This window comes from Polypterus senegalus, chromosome 3 (genome assembly GCF_016835505.1).
Source record: "Polypterus senegalus isolate Bchr_013 chromosome 3, ASM1683550v1, whole genome shotgun sequence".
Classification (NCBI taxonomy): domain Eukaryota; kingdom Metazoa; phylum Chordata; class Cladistia; order Polypteriformes; family Polypteridae; genus Polypterus; species Polypterus senegalus.
This window is the reverse complement of record NC_053156.1, coordinates 213,862,110-213,885,569: the sequence shown is the minus strand read 5'-3', so window position 1 is coordinate 213,885,569 and position 23,460 is coordinate 213,862,110. Positions and strand designations below refer to the sequence as shown.

Sequence of the window (23,460 nt, the reverse complement as noted above, 5' to 3'; positions counted from 1 at the left end):
ATGCGCACGTGTGTGACACTAGATTTGAAATTATCAGTATGAAACACTTTTAAGAGTTAAAGTATAAGTTGCTAGTCAGGAAAGACTGGTAATCACCTCCACTCCTGCCATTGTTTACTTATTGAATCCGTTTTTGTAACAAATTATTATTGTAAGAGAGAGTTAGTGGAGTTTCTGCCAAATTGTTAGTTAATAAAAGATCCAAAAAGAGAAAATTTTCTTAACTCTTGTGTTATTATCTATAGTGAAATGGCTAACACGGTAAAACATCCTAGTACTATAGTGATATAAATAAACAGATGGGGCTATATATGGTATTGTGAAGATTATTTTTGAACAGGTGAATGCAATAGTTGGCAAAAGGTAACTATACAACGTAATTTTCAAAAAGCCTTTGATATGGTCTCAAGACAAAGATTAATTTTGAAACTAGAAGCTGTGGGCATCAGTAGTAACCTACCAAACCGGACCTCAAGTTTGTTAATTGACAGTAGACAAAGAGTACAGTGAATGCTCCACATGGAGTAACATCATCATTTCAGTCCTGCAGGGGTCTGCCTTTGGACTGATACTTTTTCTGATTTATACTAAAGGCATAGATTCCAGTGTAGTTAGTAAACTTCTTAAATCAGCAGATGATACTAAAATTGTAGCAATTGCAGGCATTAGGAAGTTAGCAAAACAATTCATAAAGACTTGGACAAGCTTCATAACAGGGCAAACACCTCAAAATATTTTGATGTAGAAAGGTGCAAACTGCTACTTGTGGGCAAAAAGAATGTCAATTATGAATAAAAGATGAGAGATACTGTCCAAAAGGAAGCAACCTGCTGCCTTGCAGTAAGGAGATCGGGGTTTGCTCCGTGTGTGGAGTTTGCATGTTCTTCCTGTGTCTGCATCAGTTTTGTCCCGGAAGTTCAGATTCCTCCCACAGTCCAAAGACATGCAGGTTAGGTGGATGGGTTATGCTAAACTGACCCCTGATGTTTGTGTGTTGTAAAAAGACAAAAGCCACCAGAAGGCAAACAACGTATATTGAGGTATGCAAAAGGCGTAAAAGAAAACAGGTGGTATTGTACAATGTTGAGACATCATCTCATCATCATTCTCAGGTCAGTCTATCTTCAGATGGTGTCGTTTCCCTTTATATGGAATTCTGGGAGGAAGAGGCAGGTCCAGGTGGTCTGACCCCTGAAGTGAGGTCAGAGTGGGAGAGGTGTCAGTCTTCCATTCTGCAGAGGGAGAAGGAAAAGATAGAGCGTTATTAGACAGTGCGGTAAATCACACTTAACTAAGCCATTCGGTTGCTTCCCAAAGCAAGCTTGCTGAGAATGGTTCCATCTGCCCCTGATCCTGGATAAGTGCCTTAGGAAGATGGATGGATAGACAATAATGAGAAGAAAAAAAGAAAACCAACCATTTACCCGCTGAATCCTAACACAGGGTCACAGGGGTCTGCTGGAGCCAATCCCAGCCAACACAGGGCACAAGGAGGAACAAACCCCAGGCAGGGTGCCAGCCCACCGCAGGGCACACATACACCCACACAGCAAACACACACTAGGGACAATTTAGGATTGCCAATACACCTAACCTGCATGTCTTTGGACTGTGGGAGGAAACCCACACCGACATGGGAAGAACAAACAAACTCCACGCAGGGAAGACCCGGGAAGCAAACCCAGGTCTCCTTACTGCGAGGCAGCAGCACTACCCCTGCGCCACCATGAGCCCTACCAACCATTTAGACTTTATTTATATTTGAAACATAAATAAATTATTGAGGTGGGTAATTAATTAGAACTAGACGTTCTTACAATTGTGTGTGTTACTTTATTTGGAAAATTAAATGAAGAATTTTGTAAACCAAGAATTATCAGTTCACCTCAATTGTAAAGTTTTTATTTTATTTCAGGTCTTTTTAAATATGTCTTTAAACAGCCTCCTTATGATAAAAAGTACAAGTGAAAATGGCGCCTAGTTAGCTTGTCCAATTTTTGATTACTGTGCTTTTTGTTTAAGGCTGTTTTCTGTTCTGTGTCTAGTGCTGCCAGGAAAAGCTGTGCAGTAAGTTAGACTAAGTCAGGTCAAGTGGCTTTATTGTCCATACACAGTATTGCAGCATACACTGCCACAAAATAACATTATTTAGATCAGGGGTCCTCAATCATGGTCCTGGAGGGCCGCAGTGGCTACATCTTTTCCTTACAGCCGGTTTCCTAATTAGAAGACGGTCCTTGCTGATAATGAAACTTGGTATTAACTATTTGACTTGTTAGTGCGTTCATTCATCCAAGGGAAATTTAAATTGCACTGTAGAGTTTCTTTTTCTGAGAACATTATCCATGTGTTTTGTAGACCATAACAGATTTAAACTTAACAGTCCTTCCAATTACTCTCTCATTTGTTTATTTATTTTAACAAAGATACCTGATGGTGCATATTGTGAGCTGAGGGGCTGTTTGCACGCCTACAGGTTAAAAAAGATGCTGAAAGACTACCTTTACATTGCTCCATTGCTTGCTCGGGTTACTTGCAGCTGATCTATCGCGCGATCCGTGCGGTACTTCGCAGACTTAAAAGTCCAAACAGCACCTGTCAGATTCTTTTGTTTTTTTTGTTCTTTATTTTGCCTCAGCATAAAGATGAAAGACGCCTCACGCCTGGACAAACTTGTTAAGCAAACTCCTGTCAATCATGAAGAATCCACTGCATCCACTGAACAGTATCATCTCCAGGCAGAGGAGTAGCTTCAGTGACAGACTTTTGTCACTGTCCTGCTCCACTGACAGACTGAGGAGATCGTTCCTCCTCCACACTATGCGACTCTTCAATTCCACCCGGGGGAGTAAATGCTAACATTACTCATTAACTTATTAGTTATTGTCTGCTTTTACATGCATTTTTATTACTATTTAATTTAATACTGTTTTTTGTATCAGTATACTGCTGCTGGATTATGTGAATTTCCCCTTGGGATTAATAAAGTATCTATCTATCTATCTATCTATCTATCATACAATTTCTCGTATTAGGAATTTGTTAGTTTTCGCATACCCCTTGGGGTCAGAGCGCAGGGTCAGCCATTGTACAGCTCCCCTGGAGCAATTGCAGGTTAAGGGCCTTGCTCAAGGGCCCAGCAGAGAAAGGATCTCTGTTTTGGCAGTGACAGGGATTTGAACCGGCAACCTTGGATTGCTTGCTTTTTTCTCTCTCTGTCCTTCCCTGCTTCTGACGCACATTCCTTTGAAGAGGAAGATATGTTTGCATTGTTTTAATTGTGAGACGGAACTGTCATCTCCGTCTTGTCAAGGAGCACGTTTAAACTTTTGAAAAAGAGACATGTTTGTTTGTAGTGTTTGAATAAAGTTCCTGTCTCTACAACCTCCTGTGTTTCTGTGCAAATCTGTGACCCAAGCGTGACACTATGGACAGGTTTAAAAGGGAGCCCTTTATCTGGAGATATTCTGGTTTATTGGTTATCTGCATTTCATTATTAGGTAATATCTGGTTAATTAAACAGACAACAATTAAAATTTAAATGCAGCTGCTAAAAACTAAAATAGGCAATTAAGGCTTCTGAATTGTAACAGGCCAGATAACTAAAATCCCAAGAACTGTATTGCTTTAGTAGTAAATAAATGGGTTCTAATTAAGAAATTTGTTTTAGTGAAAACCTGCAGCCACTGCGGACCACCAGGACTGTAATTGAGGACTTCTGATCAAAAATGTAACTAAAATTTGTCTTTGACGAATAAAAGTGCTAACAAGGCCTAGAGTTAAATATCAAGTCTCATTATCAGTAAGGGCTGAGTTCTAATTGGGAAACTGGCTGGAAGGAAAACCTGTAGCGATTGCGGCCCTTCAGGACTGTGATTGAGGACCCCTGATTTAGCTAGATAGATAGATAATAGGTAAGTGAATAGATAGTAATAATTTGAAACAAACAAACAAATAAATAAATAACAACTAATAATAACTAAACAACAGTAGCAACATACCTGTATATAAAGTGAGACAGAGAATTTTATGTTGTGGTTTTGACACATCACAGTTGGTTAATAAAAGAACAACACAATGGAACTATGGTTAGTGCCACTGCCTCTTAGTTCTGGAGTTCTGAATTTGAATTTCAGTCTGGGTACTTTATATATGTAATTTTTCAATTCACTGTTTTTCCACATCTTTAGGATGTACATATTAGATTGATTGGTAATTCTCACTTGGTCCTTTATGAATGATTTTGGATGTGTCCATGCATGTGTCTTGGAATCATGGTTAAGAAAAAGGATGCAATTAAGGGCTCGGCTTCTTAAGAAAGCAACTGAACTAAACTATAATCAAAACAAAAGCCGAAGCCAACATACAATTGAATTGACTGCTGTAAGTTAAAATAGAGCTTGAAAAATCCTTGTAATTAAATAACTAAATCAATTAACTGCAGAGAATGGCTACTAATTAATGCATTTAGTATGATAAAATGCAGCTGCCATAGTGGGTGTCTTGGAGCAGAATGATGCAGCTGGCTGTACTCTGTCAAGCACATACCCATCATTGTTATATAGTCCAATAACACAAATAGCTTCTTAGTGCACAGATGCAAAGAAAGTCACATTTTCTTAACTAGAACTTTTTGTACCATTAAGGCGAGCCTTGCATCTACTGAAACAAACACCATGGTGCAGCACTCAGTCAGAGGCATATGAGTATCACCAAACCTACAGAGTGTTTCGCACTGGAATAACTCCATAGTTGGAGAGGATATATATAAAATTCCAAGGCTAATGCTTAGAGTATAAACAAGACGGAGTGCATCAAGTCACTTTTATCCATCTTATGCACTAACAACAACTCCTTCGCCAGTAGGAAATTGACATTTAACTTCTCAAAGGTTATTATCCACTGCCAACATCTGGCAAGTGTTTTTCTTCTTCTCTCTCCCTTACACCAGAAAGAAGTAAATTTTGTTGTAGTTTTATTTTGAATCCATTTTTTAATCATTTGTATCATTATTACAGGATCATCATGGCCAGTAAAACTTTAATATTTCATTTCAGATGTATTTATTTGATTCTGATGAGTTTATTTTTTTACTCTTTGCTGTTCTGATTTTTTGTATTTTTTTCATGAGTGCTGTCATATTGTGCTGCAGTTCATGTTTTGTTGTTAGGCAGCATGGTGTGAGTGAAAGCGGACATGACATCTATCCTTCTATATAAAAGCGGTCGGGATTGTCCTTCCGTCCTGTTAGTGCTACGCAGGTGCGGAATTTCACACATGCCATGTCCACTTTGCAATGCACAATGGGATTTGTTGTTTTGTTTTTCCAGGTAAAAGATAATTTTCTACTCCAGACTGTGCGATATCTTCTTCCTCTTTCTTACTATATAAAAGCATTCGGGATTGTCCTTCCATCCCGTGACTGGAAAGCGTAGCGGTATTCCGCTTATCACAGACTTACTACTTGCAGCTTGCGGTATGAAGCGACATGATGTGACCAGAGTTCTGGTGCTCCCATCGTTCCCTTGCTTTTGTGCACGATGCGCTGGAAAAATAGGCAAAATTATGTCTCTGGAAATAATTAATGTTGACGGAGTACAAATGCCTCACCGCGTAGTAAATATCAGGGGGGTTCAAAAGGGCGACCTCAATATAGAAAAAAAGTTTACATTTCATCACAAAAATAACAGAAACTATGAGTATTAAAGTAATACCACTCAAATGCAATATAACCAAATTAATTAGTTTGTATAAAATATCAAATTGATCTACATATTGAATTGCCTTAAGAAGTGGTCAACTTAAAAGTCGGTCACCTTAAAAGGCGTGTCAGCCTAGTCTTCTCATATAATATACTACCGTGGCTGTCTGTTTGTCTTTCCAGGATTTTAAATCACCTGTAGCTCACAAACCGTTTGGACTATTGACCTGGAATTTGGTACACATATACTATGTCACGTCTACTATCTGCTTTTGGCGTGATGATTGACCATCCAAGGTTATTCTTCTTTTTATTTTTATTTTCTCTTATTGTAGAGTCAACTCTCGACAGTGGCCAGCAGGGCGGCCATGCAGCACATGTGTACGGGCGCTGTTCTCATTCCTACCACCTTTGCCATCACTTTCCCTACCTCTTCATATATTAAATCATCCTTGAGGCAGATTGAAATGCCAGCTTAAATGAAAAATGAAAGAAAATGTGCAAAATAATTGCAACACAAACACTGACCTAATCAGTTTTAATGTGAAAAGATGCTGACGGAAGCAGAGAAGAGGTGGGCCACTTGAGTGGAGAAAAAAAGAGCTACTATGGAAGCAGCACGCACATCAACCTCTGAGCAAATGAAAGCTAAACGTACAGAGAAAGAGTCTGAAAACTATGAATGCTCAAGTGAAGTGTAACGTGCAGTCCGCTGTTACTGGTATACAGTATATATAAAAGTCAATGTATGTGTGTGTGCAGCATCACTTCCGAAAGGCTGGAGTGATTATCATGAAACTTGGTACACATCTCATTGGTCCACTAAAAATACTGTAGGGTGAAATCAACCCCAACCCACCCCTTATGGATGATGTCAAAGAAGTAGTTATATGAAAAGAAAACAAGTTGAATTAATCAAGAATAATGGTGTGTGGTAGCGCTGCTGCCTCGCAGTTAGGAGACCCGGGTTCGCTTCCTGGGTCCTTCCTGTGTGGAGTTTGCATGTTCTCCCCGTGTCTGCGTGGGTTTCCTCCGGATGCTCCGGTTTCCTCCCACAGTCCAAAGACATGCAGGTTAGGTGGATTGGTGATTCTAATTTGGCCCTAGTGTGTGCTTGGGGTGTGTGTGTGTGTGTGTCCTGCAGTGGGTTGGCACCCTGCCCAGGATTGGTCCCTGTGTTGGCTGGGATTGGCTCCAGCAGACCCCCGTGACCCTGTGTTTGGATTCAACGGGTTGGATAATGGATGGATGGCTTACATAATATAAATAGATAATTAGTAGAAAAGTAGAGTCTATTATATAATATCCTATTCTATGTCTCTAAAGATGAGTATAATGATAAGGACAAATGGCCAAGAAAATAGAAAAAACTAAAAAATTTAGCTAAGAAAAAAGCAAAATCTGCAGGGGTTCCAAGGCCAGAAGACCGTGCAGCCCCCACTATTCATTTTGCCTAACACAGATGACATTAAATCATTCCTGATTTTTACTCATGCTTGGTTCCAGAGGATTCACCACAACAGTTCTTCTGAAGAGCTAGGGCACCCGGCTTCATTCAAGCATCACAGATGACTACACAGTGCCTCAATCAGGTGGTGATGGTGCAAAATATCATCACAAGAAACTGGCAAGAAAAAGCTTTGATATAGTGCTATCTGTGAAAGGCACTGTAAAAAAATAACAATTACTGAGGAAAATATTGCAGCAAAGCTCAAAATGTGACCATGATACGATACAGTGACCCTAATGACCCCACAAATAAAAGTGATACAAACTGTAATCACATGGTTTAAAAAAGATGATTTTCTAGCCTGCCATAAGCCTGGGTGTTAAATCATAGCTAGGGGGCTGAGTCATTGTAGGCGCTAAGGATGTACACAATCTTCATACTAATACATTTATAAACAGTAAAAAACAGATTATAATTGAGGCATGTAAAGACAAGGAATTTAATGAAGTGAGACCATTTAAAGAATCCTTCTGAGAGATGCAGGCCAGAATTAACAAGAAATTCCAGAAAGGAATTATTGTACATTGAAAAATGATAAACAACTGTAAGGAACTGCCATATCCTATTTTGGCATATGCTGGAGATATTTGAACTAGAGTGCTTGTCTAGCCAGAAGAAAGAGAAATTCTGTTATTTAAAAGAAAATGAAAGCATGAGGACTAATATTCAATACTACATAGCAAGCCCAGCGTGAGGCAAAAGATATTCTCCAACCTTTGGTTTTCTGATGTATGTTCTTTAGTGCATAGATTTGTATCCTTTCACCTAACTGATAATGGATGATGTTAGATTAAAAACAATGTTATAAAACTTAATTAAGGGCATAAAACAAACTGTTCTCTGTTCATATTCAAGCTGCACCCTATTTAAAGACAGCTTCCTCTTCTCTTCCCTCGGGTGTTGCTTGCATTTTTTTCTTCCCTTTGTATCAGGCAAAGCAGATGAATGAAAGCACCTGAGTCTTGTTTTTTAATCCGTGATAAGTATACCTTTGTAAGCTAATGCCCTTCAAAAAATTACAAAAGATTTCAATATTATATATATTGTTCTTCCTGGTATGATTAAGTTCATTTAATTTGAACAGCTTATTTATTTTTAACTAATTGTGATACTTTTTGTTACATAAAAATATATTCCTTCTGCTAGAAATGACAAATATTTAACAGGTACCATATTTCCGAAAAGTAAGGCCTGAAGATCAGCCAAAGACAAATTATCCATGCTCTGAAAACTTCTTATTTCCAGCAGTCTAAATCCTATTCATATTCTGAATTTCAAATGATGGATGGAATAAGCACTGAGGTGTAATGTCTGATTACACCAGACAGGAAATCAAAAGTTTTAGACCCATCTTTGGTGGTATGCAGGTGTGATCCACTTAATCATTCTTTTCTCAGTTCAAATGTGTATACAGTATATTTGATCTCCGTATTAAAAGGTTTTTATATTTTGTCTGGGGGCGGCATGGTGGCGCAGTTGTAGTGCTGCTGCCTTGCAGTTAGGAGACCTGGGTTTACTTCCCGGTTCCTCCCTGCGTGGAGTTTGCATGTTCTCCCTGTGTCTGTGTGGGTTTCCTCCAGGTGTTCTGGTTTCCTCCCACAGTCCAAAGACATGCAGGTTAGGTGCATTGGCGATCCTAAATTGTCCCTAGTGTGTGTCTGTGTATCCTGCGGTGGGCTGGAGCCCTGCCCAAGGTTTTTTCAATGCCTTGCACCCTGTGTTGGCTGGGATTGGCTCCAGCAGACCCCTGTGACCCTTTAGTTAGGATATAGTGGGTTGGATAATGGATGGATGGATGGATATTTTGTCTGAAATGTCTGTATAGGTTTAGTCACCAGGAAAGACAATCAATATAAAAAAGAGAGGAGGAAGAGGTGTAACAACATATCTTTATGATTCACTTTATTTATTGACATCTTCTGGATGATAAGAAATTCTTCATTTTTTATTTCCTTAAACCTGTCTGTCAGCTGTTTTCTTTCTTTCCTGCGAATGCATTGCATGCTTTTAGGTCACTGAATTAGCAAAACCTGGCAACAGGAATAACAGATGCAGAGATACAATAGAAATATTAGGACATGAGGCAAGTGTACCCTTAGGGTTATTAAAAAAAGGAGTGCCCTCTCCCTAATTATAAACTATGAGCAACGCTTAGTTCTCCTGTTCATGACAAGAATCTATGGATTCCATTGTTAAACCTGCTTGGAATCATATTGCACTAGGGAGGTGACAGATCACATTCAACTGCCTTATTGCTGCTTGACATTCAATATCCATTTCACATTCAATGTAAAAGCACACTTTTCCTTTTATTGACTGAAAAACTGAAGAAATCTTAGACCTTTACTTCAAAATCTGTGTAAATCTATGATGAATTTAATGACAGCTTTAGATTTGTTCTTAAATCAAAAATGTGGCTCAAATTAAAAAAAAAATATGAGAGTAAAAATACACCTGAATCTAGAAATCTCAAATCACTTTTCAGAAATCAGGCCTACTTACTAAATATAATGTATTGTTTACTATATTTGTTTTCCCTGGCAATGTTTTCTTTTCCTTTTACAAAAGCAATATTGTTTGTGTGCCCGAGCAACCAAAGAACTTAGAGTTTATCTTCGCTTTGGATCGGCATGCATTTGCTGAGATGAGAGAGGCATAGTAGGAACTTGGTTAGTGTAATGGTTGAGAAATTATTGAACAATACAAGAAGATCAGGTTATAGGATAACAGAACAGTTGCTTGGAACTGAAGCAACTGAAAATGTCAGCAACAGTGTCACTCATATTTGTAGAAGTCATCTACCTTAACAAAGTGGGATGCGAGGAAGAAGGCTGAGGTTGAAAGTTTAGGGTTCCTGTCTACATCACATCTGATTGATAAGCTGCAATGCCCTGCAATTCTGAGCTGGATGAAGCTAGTTCATAAAATTGATCCAATGATGGCTGATCGGAAGATACTTGACAACGCAAAGCGCCAAGAGCAAATGATTACTGTCATAATGCAAGCATTAGTTTCATAGAATTCTTTTTAGATAATCACTGAAGTTACATTGTAGTGGTTTCAATTAAGCTTCTTTTATTACAGCATATCTGCAGATGAACAGCAAGTAAAATGGACAGTTCTACTTTGGCTGTACTAACTAGACAAAGAAATCATTGAGCTTGTAAAGACATAGATAAGAAATATATGTCATGACAACCAGGGAGCAGTTAATCATATAAAGAATAAAAAGTAACTGATTATCATGAAGTGTTAAATAAAAGAAAGTTTCACATGTACCATTTTTAAGGAGCAGCTGGCAAGAAACCTTTGAGATTTGGTGCTCCAGAATGATATGGAGTTGGCTTTTGTACATATGAATAGCTTTCAGAAGGAGATGATGTCTGTAATGAACAGCGACTTCTTATACAGATCACACGGTTAGCAAAATCAAATAACTGAAGTGGCATCAGGAGTCTTCTTCTTGTTTCTCCTCCACCATAAAGTAAATGGAAAGCGTATCAGTTGCGGTGTCACGTCAAAAACCTTCCCCATATTTTTATTTGAACCAACACCTGTGATACATTACTACTGTATATACCAGGGGCAGGCAATGTGGGTGCTGGAGGGTTGCAGTGGCTGCAGGTTTTTGTTCCCATCCAGTTTTTTAATGAGCAGTCAATTATTGTTAATGAAGCAGTTATTTCTGAAGTGACATTTTGATACTTCATTTTAATGGTCTCGCTTGTTATGGTTCTCCACCCTTAATTGCTTATTTCAGTCTTAAACAGCTGCATTCACTATTTTTCATGGTTCTTATTAGCAATAAGATAGAAATTACAAAGGAGCCAGCAGTTCTCTATAGAACTTGTTCCCATTTACACCTGTGTAAATGCACAATTTGGCTTAATAAACTACTTTAGAGTAAAATATGATAGAATGAAAACTATCCATTTTAGACTTTAAATCATTTGGATTATATCCCTGGAAAGGAAAAAAAAAGTCCATGATATAAAAACCTAACATTGCAGACTAACAAGCTATAAAATTAAACAAGGTCCGAGTTTGGCAAGGACTGGTTTCTAATTAAACAAACTGGGTTGGAACCAAAACCTGCAGCCAAAGGAACCCTCCAGGATTGCCATTGCCCACCTCTGCTATATACTATATACTCTTTCCTTCACAACCATTTACTAAAATCCTGTAAAATGATTGTTTTCAAAATGCAGGATCCAGCTGAAACCTTGTTTTTGAATGTGATACTAATTCAAATTAACTACTTCTAAATCGAGGTGGCACATTTGACCTGTGGTTAGTGCTGCTGCCTCACAGATCCATGAGTGTGAAATCTACACATTCTTCCAGTGTCTGCATGGATTTTCCTGCAGGTGCCCAGATTTTCTTCACTTATCCCTAAAGAAGTGAGTGGTGGATGGATCTTCAACTCTAAATTGATCCCAGTGTGAATGAGTGAGTGACATCACTATAAAAACACTGTAACAAACTATAAATTGCTATTTTGATACATACAAACCTACTGCATTGTTGCATACACCTTTTTGCATTAGATGCAGATTGGTGAAACAGTTTGCCAAGAACACTGTAAAACATTTTTCTAAATCTTCCAATATTTGATTATATGGCTTTATTTAAAAATAGATGTCTCCAAAATAATGTATCTCTGAGCAGCTAGTCTTCTGGTATGTTAAACAGCCTTTCTTGGAGTAATTGAGAGAATGAATGGCCCCTGGTATCTGCCTCCACATATGAAAAGCTTATTCCATATTAACAAATTTTACATACAGTCAGTCAATATCCTAACACAGGGTCACGGGGGTCTGCCGGAGCCACTCCCAGCTAACACAGAGCACAAGGCATGGAACAAATCCCCAGGCAGCACGCCAGCCCACCGCAGGGCATACACACACACACACCAAGCACACACTAGGGACAATTTAGGTTTGCCAATGTACCTAACCCGCATGTCTTTGGACTGTGGGAGGAAACCGGAGCACCTGGAGGAAACCCATGCAGACATGGGGAGAACATGCAAGCTCCACACAGGGAGGACACAGGAAGCAAACCCAGGTCTCCTTACAGTGAGGCAGCAGTGCTACCACTACGCCACTGTGCTGCCCAAGTTACATACATTTCTGAGGAATTCACTGCCTAATGAAAGACTGTATAACAACCCATATAGTTAATAATCCAATTTCAATCTTCATGAAAATACTGTAGTATTGTCAACTGTTCATGCTTGTTGGACTTCTTTAAACCTCCATTCCTACCTTATTTAAATAATGAGAAACACTTTAATACTTTAATGTGTCTAAGCAGTGATATCAATAATCTTTTAGTGAAATTATCAACACATTCTTTGAGTTACAGATGCAGGACCTGAGTCACAGTGCAGATAGATGAATGAATCTACTTTAAAACATGGCATGCAAAGCACAGACATCATAAACTATTGAGTGAAGAGTCCTGTGAATGCACAATGTATTGGGCTACATCAACAAAAGACTATGCTAGGTGTCACATTTGTCAGCCAAGAGCAGATGAGGCTACACTGGGCATGTAATCACCAAAACTGAATAAAGATTTGAAAATGTCACCTTGATTCTATCTATGAGTCAAAGATGATGAAGTCAGTTTTGTATAAATAGCATTGATCCATATATTCCATCCTGTCTTATAAAAGAGATACAAAGTTGGTGGTAGTGCAACGTCGTTGCACACCTTAATCCTTTTAATACAAATTAAGTATCATTTAAATGCCACCCAGGCTTTTATACTGTCCACATTCATCCCTCTTTGTCTATGGTCTACCCTTTTTTCAAGTGGATACTTCCTAGACAAAAATGCCCCATTTCACAAAGCAAGATTCATCTGAAAATGGCTTCAAGAAAATAGTGGTGGCTTTTGTTTACCCAAACACCCAGTGAGACCCCAAGATTTCAATCCATTAGAGTATCTCTGAGATTAGATTGAAGGTTCACAGCATGAATGAGTGAAGGAAAAATCTGTAGTAACTACATGATGTTATTCTGCCAGCATTGATAATTAAGGGATGTTTTCAGCACTTTGTTGAAGCAAGTCCTTGAAGAATCCAGGCTTTTCTAGGGGTAAGAGAGGATCCTGCTCAGTACTAGATAAGAAAATGTAATAAAACAGCAATGGAATGTACATATAAAGTAGTAAAAAATATGGCAGTCCGCTCTGTAAAAATTAAAGTTACCCAATATTTACATTAACAATACTGGGATAGTTCTATCATTGCAAAGGCATATTAATTGTGTTTTAGTACTGCTCTGCATCACAGATTGCTGATATACTTTCATATGTTTGTTTCTCTTTACATTTCATATTTATTTATTTTCCCAGGTGTGCAAAGAACATCTTCCTTTATCAGTATGTTGCAGTGGCTTTGTGTGTATTTCTTTTTAATTCCTACTTAATGCAGGTCTAAATTGTGAATGCTTCTCAGATCCAACTTAAGCTTCTGCATTAGACAAAATTACTACTCCAACTTTCAGTACATTTTCATTTTTGGCGTTGAGCACTTTTAGATTTTTTTAGCTCATTTTTGCCCTAGACCAAAAATAAACACAGTTTCAGTCTGTCCGTAGGATAGTGTATAATGTAAAACCATAATTACATGTATTTATTTGGCTGACACCTTTATCCAAGGCATCTTACAACATTTATGATATAATTGGTTACATTTTCTTTTGGAATCACAGGCAGGTTAAGTGATTTGCTAATAGTCAGCATCAGAAGTGGTATTTGAACCCACAACTTCAGGATTTGAAGTCCAGAGCATTAACCACTACACCACACTGCCTGCCTTGCTTTTGAAAACCAAAATCTTAAGCTTCTTTCTTTGGCTTCATTTACAATAAACAGTTAAATTTACTGCCCTTACTGTCAGTTAGTTGACTCCTATAGTAAAACAGCAAAAGGCTGATAACTTTGAGAATGTGACATTAATGGAGTCAATAAAGTCAATAAAATTGAGATCTGCAGTCAGCCTTGAGCGCAATAAATTGTTTAAAAAATAACTTCTTTATAAACTTGTGTGTATAAATTGTGCATTTTATCTGTCTGTAAATAATACTGAATAAAATCGCTACTACATAAGTTATTATCCAACTCCAAAGTGACTCTTTTGGTGCTTTAAATACTTATTTTCTGAAAAGTTCTGTTTCAAAATACATTACAAGATTGTCAATAAAGACAGGAGATACCTGCAAGACCCACTCTTCATTCCTGACCTTTGGTTCTTAATCATAGAACCCTGATATATGGAATGAACCTCTGTTGAATACACTAAGGGAGATCAAATAGATTCAAGGTAATATTTTAATGTTCAACATCAGAATGTGATTACATTCTGTAAAACCTATGAAATGCAACCTAGAGCCCAGAATAGCGATCTCATCACATTGCAATTAAGAAATCACATGGTACGCATAAAGCTCTTTATCAATAACATTTTGCTGTCTGTATGGAAAATATTAAGCAAGACTTGCATGGATGGTCAACCCTTCATCTCACTTTAGCTGGAAGAATTAATATTATTAAGATCAATATCCTTCCTAACCTTCTCTTTTTATTTCAAAACATTCCAATATACATCAATAAATAATTTTTTAAGAAATTAGATTCAACCATAACCTAATTTATTTGGAATTCAAAACATCCACGTATCCAAAGAGAGACCCTACAAAGACCTAAGGCAGAAGGTGGCATGGCTCTACCTAACTTTCTATTTTATTACTAGGCAGCAAATATACAAACTATAAAAACATGGACATGGACACAAATAGATGAACACACAAAGGCTTGGTCCACAATACAAATAAAATCCTGCAGTACCTCTTTATATTCCTTGCTTTGCACCCCAATAAATACAAGTTATCAATATACTAACAACTGAATTGTGCTTCACTCACTCAGAATATGGAACCAATGTGGGAAGTATTTTAAGATAGAGAAGCTTTTATCTGTGGCACTGCTGCACGAGAACTACCTTTTTCCACCCTCTCGAACGTATGTAGTTTTTAATATCTGGAAAACATCTGGGATTAAATCACTTAGAGATCTGTACATAGACAACGTCTTTGCATCTTATGAACAATAACACTCCAAATTTAACTTTCCAGCAACATATTTCTTTCATTACCTTCAAATTAGATACTTTGTTAAACAGAACCTGCCCAATTTTCCTCACCTCCCACCTACCTCTATGCCGGAAAAAATATTGATCAGTCTTGAGGACTCAGACAACATTTCCATAATACATCATATAAAAACATTTTACAGTCCCTCCCTTTCAAAGGTCCAAGACTACATTGGGAAAAGGATTTCTCACTCAACATCTCAGAAAAGGAGTGGAAGTTAATAATGCACAGAGTTCACTTGGTCTCCATATGTGCAAAGCATAGAATTATTCAACTCAAAATTATATACCGAGTGCATTTGTCTCATTTAAAATTGTCCAAAATGTTTCTGGGGAAAGATGCAACCTGGAAACGTTGCAATCAAGCTCCAACCTCACTGGGCCACATGTTTTGGGCCTGCACCAAATTAACATCATTCTGGACCAAAATCTTTAAATGCCTTTCAGACAGCCTTGGTGTCACAGTCTCTCCTAATTCACTAACAGCTGTGTTTGGTGTACCTCCAGATGGGCTTAAAGTGGAGAAGGCCAAACAAACTGTAATTGCCTTTACTACACTATTGGCACGTAGACTTATCTTGCTCAATTGGAAGTATCCTAACTCTTCTATTCTAAGTCAGTGGGTAACTGATGTTATGTACTTTTTGAAATTGGAAAAAAATCTAATTCACACTTAGAGGATCTGTACGAACCTTTTTCAAAACCTGTCAGGATCTAATAAATAACATTTTATTTTATTTTTTATTTATTTTTTTTTTATTTTTATTAATTTTATTACAATCCATACAAAGCAATCAAGATTTTACAAAAAGAAAAATTGAGTTAAGAACAGATCGATAAATAACATTTTAGAATAAGCATTTAAATTGAGGAAGCAGGTTCTATCCCCTGTTTTACTCCAATTATCTTTATTCATTTTTTAATTTATCTATTTACTTATTTTTACTAGCTTAAAGTTTTACTCTGCTAGTCTAGCTCTCTATCTCAGGGGTGGGGGTTGATTTGTTTCTAACCTATTTTTTGAAAAACTTGAGTTATTTCTATGGAATGTTATTTGATTTTAATAAAACCAATCCCTCTATTAAAAAAAAATCTTGCAATGATATGAGACTTTTCTTCCTGCAATGAGACGTGATCTTTTGAAGAGGGATCTTTTGAAGAGACAGAGAGACACTTTCACTTCCCGTGAGATGGACAAGTCACATCATACTCTTACAGCCTTTGGAAGCAAGTCCAGTGAAACACATGCGGAAAAGGTTAGAGATAATAGGAAGTAGGAAAATTCGAAAGTCTCAAAAAATGAGAGTAAAGATTGCATTAGTGCAAACAACCTGAAAATATTACTCGGTAAAATAATGGAACAGCGAAAAGAGATTGAATATTCAGGTGCTGTACAGGCTTGTAAATGTTCAAAGTGCCACACGAAATGCAGATCACGCGGCACCGCAGCATCAGCAATCCAGCAGCTGATCGAGCAAAGAGGAGGTAAAAAAAAAACTGTATTTGTTTCCCATTGTATCACCATTTAAGAGGGGTTTCGGAGGAGCGACTGTATCTCTTGGGGTGCGTTCAGCCCCCCTCTTCAAAACGGCGCGTAGCACTGGCGGGGAGGGGGGAGGGGTTGTCGGGCGAAGTGATCAGGATGCGAAGCACCTTAGAAAAATCAAACAAACAAACAAAAAAAAAAATAAATCACATGGAATCAAACAACAAGAGGAAGGTACTTGAATGATAACTCTTATTATGGATCACACGTATTTAAGTATTGAACACTCAGAACCAGGCAAAGCACTGGGTCCTCATGATTGTAATTTGGAAATGCTGGTTAATTTGATATAAAGGCCTACATCTTCTTACGCACCATAAGGTGTTTTTCAGCTGCTTTACTTGTGCATTTCTGAAATAAACATTTGAATTGTAAATATTTCTTATTCTTAATGAAAAACTGGGAAAGTTTTTCTCTAAACCAAAACATTAAAACTATTGAAAACAATTGTACAAAAATAATGACTGAAGTGTGCAAAATTAGTAGAATTAAGACATGACTCTTAAAACAATGGCATAATGTTAAAAGAACATAACTGATTCACTCTGGAATAACTTTAACAAAGTGTGCAATTGACTTGAAAAAATTACATTGAACTAACTTCATATTTGCATGTTGAAACAAAGCAGACAGGGCACTGTTAAAGCAACTAATTTGTTTGGCTCCAATTTTTACAATTCAGTTGAGTAAATCCAATAGAATTTATCTTTATTTTGAGAAGAAGTTTTAAAATTTGTGATTTTTCCATCCTTGCTAAGATTCAGAAATACAAAGCACTCCCGTGTTGAAGTTGTTCTTTGACAGTTTGGCAGTTGGTAATTTTGAAGTAGTTTAGACACATACTGTGATTCATAAAGCTCTGGTTAACTAAAGCTTGGCTGCCAAATATTTCAACAAGAAACTCTGATTCAAACACCCAAACACCTTTCAAAAGCACAAAGCTGGAGATACTGTACGTCCTCACCAGCTATGGAAACAGCGCAGGCTCAGACACATACTGCAGAACTGGCAAGACAGAAGAGGTTTGCCCCACCATTGGATCTGTTCATGATGGTCAATCAATTTCAAATCATTCAACTGAAAGTTTTAAAATCCTTGCACAGCTACATTCAGAAAATATTTTTTTCCTACACTGGCATATAAAGTATAGCTAATGTAACTATAGGACCCTCTCAACAAGCAAACTAAATTCACAAATTTAAACAATTTCAGTCTTATTAGGGGAAACTTAGTTTAATGGCAAACCTGAACAATTTCTTGATTTTAGCTGTTCAAGCCAAAGTACATATATGAAAAAGAAGTCTTAATTATATATATTGTATATGAAAAATAAATATTTTTTTTCCATAAGGCTCTTTATATCTTCGGCAATGCACTTGTCTTTTTCAGATTCCTTAGTCTCTGGAGACCAACAATTCTTAAACAAAGAACAGAACAAATGCAATTAAACTATACAAACTAGAAAATTAAAAAGCAAATCTCCAGAAGTTAATAAAAAAACACAACCAGTGACATTCATGCAGAATAATCCATTATAATTTGTGTTAACAATTGGTGCTGTTTTTTTTTTTTTGTATTTTTGAAAAAGCACAAAATAATAAACAAAAACATATATACAATAATATGTTCCGAACAAAATTCATCAAACTCGACACTCAGTCTCCAGAGAGACAGAGCTGTATGATAACAGAGCCCCTTCTAAAGTGGCTTTCATCTAGTACCAAATTAAATAAAAAAGGTTCTGCAAAGGTCTAGATTGCTTACTTTAATTCTGAAAAATATTCTGAACAGATCCTCACAAAGGGAATTTTATTTATTTTCTTGTTGTAAATGATATAGAACATCACTTTCCCAATGAGTTAAAGTAATAGTTTAGGATTCTTCCATTTGATTAAAATGAGTCTTAGTGCAAATCATTTAGTAGTGTCACACAATAGATTTTTCATAGCACAATGTTATGCCATCTGGTATTACTCAATACACAGATGTTAAAACATTTGGGGTGATTTTAGATTTAAGGATATCAGAGAGCTATATATTTTTAAACTATCTGAGTGTAGAGTAATCCCATGTAAGATATTCAAACCTTTAACATTTTGGATGTTCCATATGTTGTGATGAATTTGTTTGACTATACACTCCATATGTATAGTCCTTACAATGCCTAATATACAAAATGTGACTATATTTGTGTTACAATGTGCATTTAAACTGTTCACCATTCACAAGATTTTCTCTTTACATGCTATAACTTGCTGTAGTCTGAAAATTTCGATGACTGTTTGTGGCTGCTTATGTCTTATTGGTCATCTCCATCTTTTTCTATTCATTTTGCTACAATAATTTATTGAAAATATTTAGAGCTTACTAATAATGTTCATCGAACCAATCGCAAAAATATATTGCTTGTATCCATTATAACCCAAGTAGTAAGTTGTGATGCGCCATCCTGATAGTGGACAATGGACTTTTGGTTTCAGAATTAAACCTTTCCCACCTGGAAGTTACCATACCATTCCACAATTGCACAATGTATTCATTCCTAAACCTTGTAGGCTTGAAACTAAACATACTCTACTTCTTTAAACCCATTTAATCCAGTTCAGACCTGGAGGGTAGTCCGGCTGAGAGAGCTTGTGTTCCTGTGTCTTAAAATGGACAGACGCTCGGTCCATTAATAAATGATTTTTAATTATCTATTTTATTTGAAAAAAAGTAACTTTTTGAGCAAGTTTAAATAAATCGCCATTTTACGTTTCCCATAAATTGCTGCAATATGTTCGTTGTCCTTACACGTCTCGAGTCCATTTTTTATCCATACTCCGCTCGATCCATTTCATTTATGGCAGTTTTTAAAAACGGTGAAAATTTCGTCAGGTGTATTTTAGCCTGATCGTTATTTAACGCTGAACTTGTGTTGACCGTATGTAAAGATTCTCAGAATAGTGATTACTGCTAAGCATCCATCCCATACATTTTCAGAATCCGCTGATTCCTAGAGAACACAATGGGTAAAACAGCAATCAGTCATAATCAGACAACATAAAAATGCATTTTTGACATTAACGCATAAATATTAATTATTAAAGAATCCGAGCGACTTAAACTTGCCGCCCGCTGAGAAGGTGCCATCCAGTCAATCACTGACCACACTACGCTGTCCCGAGCGGCTCGTGCGAAGGTCCCTGCTTCGCTTTCACGGATTAGGCTGCGTGACGTCACGGGAGACGAGTAGAAATGTGCTCCGAGGAATTGAAGAGCTTTACGGGCGGGCTGCGGCGCTCGTCAGCTCGGTTGTGGGTGGAGGTGACTGTGGAAACATTTCTTTCTCGCAAAGCGGCGTATTTACGACGGTAAGTGAGATAACCCGCACATTTTTAACTTTACATGAATGTTTTTATGGAGATGCCATTTTAGACGCTCTGATTCGGAGCTGTGTACGTGCGTCGGTTAGTGTATCTGTCACTAGTAAGCCGATGATCGTACCAGACAAAAGGGAATCCAGTCAGGAAAACCCGTAGCGAACGAGCGTGAATAGTTCCAGGGGTAAGGTGGAGAGTCGCGAGTGCACTTGGCGCTCCAGAGGCTTCGAAAAGGCTCCGTCGGCGCTGCCAGCTTCACACTAATATTGCTGACACCTGACGACAGTTTGCCTTACCTCGACATTTTCCACTTCAGTATTCAATCAGGTTGGCTTATGTTCGTGGATATATACTTGTTAGTCCTTACCGTTAGTGAAACTAACCAGTCACTTAGATGTCTGGGCGGTGCACGTACGTTCTTCACTTGATTGTCATGTTTTCCATGGAATGGAATAGAATGACATGTAGTATAGCGTCCGACATCATCGTTGCAGCATATGTCATCGAATGTCAGAAGACCTTTAGTGTGTAAAAAGAAAGAGTATTGTGCTTGAAAGAATATTGCAATTTCATTAAGGCTGATCAGCGAGAAAAAAACAAATGCAAGATACCAAATTAAAACTGCCTTTTTTAAAAATGTTTGTGCACAGTCGTCCAAAATGATGCTACGATTGCCTAATAATTTGGGTTTCTGGCTCAGTTACCAGCTATTTTGCTAATAACTTTTCAGTGTACAGATTCTTATGGATAAACTCAACATAAAAATGTAATAGTTTAAAATTTTATTGTAAATTGTGAATATATATTGTTGGCTGTTTTAATAATTTGACTCATCTTTATATTCTTAAACGCTTTACCTTGTGCGATCTTTTTGAAAACATGTCATATCCGGGTGCCTCAGATTTCGTTTAAAAAATTACACTCTTAAATGCGCACGTCCGCGCGTCTCGCTCGACTTGCTTGTTTTTTGACCGTTTTTATAGAAGTCAGTGCTTTGTAAAATACACGGTGATTTACTCGTCTAAGTGGTAGTCGAAAAGTGACATTAATAAAACATTTTTAATTCATTCTCATCTAGTGATCTAATGGCGTATTTTGAAACGTATTTTTAAATACATGCCTACCATTTTGTGTTGTACTGGTTGCTCCACATTTACTTGAATAAAACTTGTTTATCAATTTAATGGGGTTTTAAAATTAACCGACTATCCTCACTTCGTCTTAGGACTGGCCTCTTGTCCAGCACTAGCTCAAGTTCCAAGTGCGGCCGGAGCAAGACATCATGGATGGGGATTAAATATTCATCTTTGTTTCAGTAAAGTATTGCTTGCATTTATTCAGTACTGTATGTAAGAAACTGGTCGTTTCATATTCGTCTGATTGTCTGCGGTGCACATCTGTCCATCATGAAACGTTTATTTGACGTTTTATGGACTAGTGCTGCTTGCCAGTGAAGGAGGCTTTGAAAGACATCATATGCTACTGTTAAATCTTTTATTAGTGAGGCGTATGACCAAGTTTGAATGTTGTGCATATGCTTTTCAGTGTATGGGGCAATTCCCCATGTGCGTTGTTCTAGTGAATATTTGCCAGTAATCTTAAGTCTCTCGACTTTCTCATGTCCATCAATTGGGAAAATCGTTCCCTCCTAAGATGAGGGTGCAAGCATGATCATTTGGCTTAGTGTTGTCCACCCCCCACTTGCCATCTTTACCACGTCATTTGCGATAAGCAAACAGTATTTTATGTTAACCAAATGTAACGTTCCGCGTGTATTATCTATGCAATGCCATCATCTTATGAAAATGCAAGGCTACGGGTTTTCTTTGTTAGCGATCTATTCCTTAGGGCGTGATTCCATGCATTTCGCTGTATTGTATAGTAGATCATGGGATCATCCTGTCTGGCACAACCCTGTTCCATGTGGCGATGCACCCACTTGTCCTTGATTTCTTAATGTCAGGTAAGCACGCAGGAGGAGCGCGAGCCACTGGGTTGGGAGCAGCGTGCTACTCACTCGATGATTTGCTCTGTTTCAAGAGAGATTTCCGTGCAGGGAATAGTAAACTAGGGCTAATGTCAGTCATTCCGGCTTTACGCCTGTTGTGTTGCTTTCGGAAGACTTGCCAAATACTTAACATGAACAGAAATCCATCTGTTTTAAATCGATTATACAGCCAAGGAAATTGCCACTGAGTAAAAAAGACCGCACCTCTTGATACAGCAAGTAAGAGTAAAAGAGTATAAAAAAACACCAAGTTTGTTAGTGAAATGTCTTCGGAAGGCATCCAAAGATTCCACAAGGTACGATATTAAAATCAAGAACCTAATTCTGCAAGTGAATAATTCATAAACTTAAAAAGCTCCTTGAGCAAAGAAGAATTATTTGCCATAGGTTCACTATATACACAAATATACTGATAGGGTGCTGCTTCACAGTGCTTGGAAACCAATGCCATTTCCAGGTGGGCTTTATTTTATATCGACTTCACATATATTCTGAGAATTTCAGTTTCCTCCAAAACATGGCATTTTGCTGACTAGAAAATTTGTATCTGTCCAATGTGTCCTTTAATGGACGGATATTTTATACAGAGGTGACTCTATACCTTTCTATATTATATAATGATATTTAGTAGTATAACTTCCTAACTAACATTGTTAGTAATAAACTTTGTGTAAAGAGCTTTGCTGTCACTCCTTCCACCACTGATATTATTATAGGTGTGCAAAACACATAAGTAAATAAAAAGTATACTAATTAAGTAAGCAAAATTTGGGCTTCATGTTAGAATTTCAAACTCACCAATGCACATCAGCATGTTTTTGGTCAGTTAAAATACAGAAGTCTCTGTTACTCAGTATTATTTTATGATCATGAAAAACCATAAAAAAATTTGTGAGCACTAAAGTCCACCCACAAGCAAAACTGTTAAGCTGTTTTTTTTAAAATTGCATTTTTCACAATCCACAAAACTGAAGAACCGACTCACTAGCGAAAGCTACTGGAGAATGCAAAATCTGTCTCTTCAACTGCAAGCTACTCATTAAGTGGAGAGGCATTTTACAGGACAATACTATGGAGGTTTATATTTCCTTAGCTATGAAGCAAAGGCAAATATCAGAAGAGAAAGTGTTTGTGAAGATGAAAAAAGAATAATCCATCTTGCATGAGATAGA

At 37.4% G+C, this 23,460-nt stretch overlaps 1 protein-coding gene across 4 annotated transcripts in view; it reads left to right on the top strand.

The window, feature by feature from the left end:
• Window positions 1–20,162: 20,162 nt before the first annotated feature.
• Window positions 20,163–23,460, top strand: part of pkib (protein kinase (cAMP-dependent, catalytic) inhibitor beta) — a 143,454-nt gene continuing 140,156 nt past the window's right edge. The window contains exon 1 of one of the 4 annotated variants that reach the window (XM_039748413.1): window positions 20,163–20,271. The gene's annotated coding sequence lies outside the window, so the exon portion shown is untranslated. Of the gene's footprint in view, window positions 20,272–21,571; window positions 21,596–23,460 lie in introns of those variants that run through there. The other 3 variants (XM_039748412.1, XM_039748415.1, XM_039748414.1) reach the window with 3 other exon arrangements.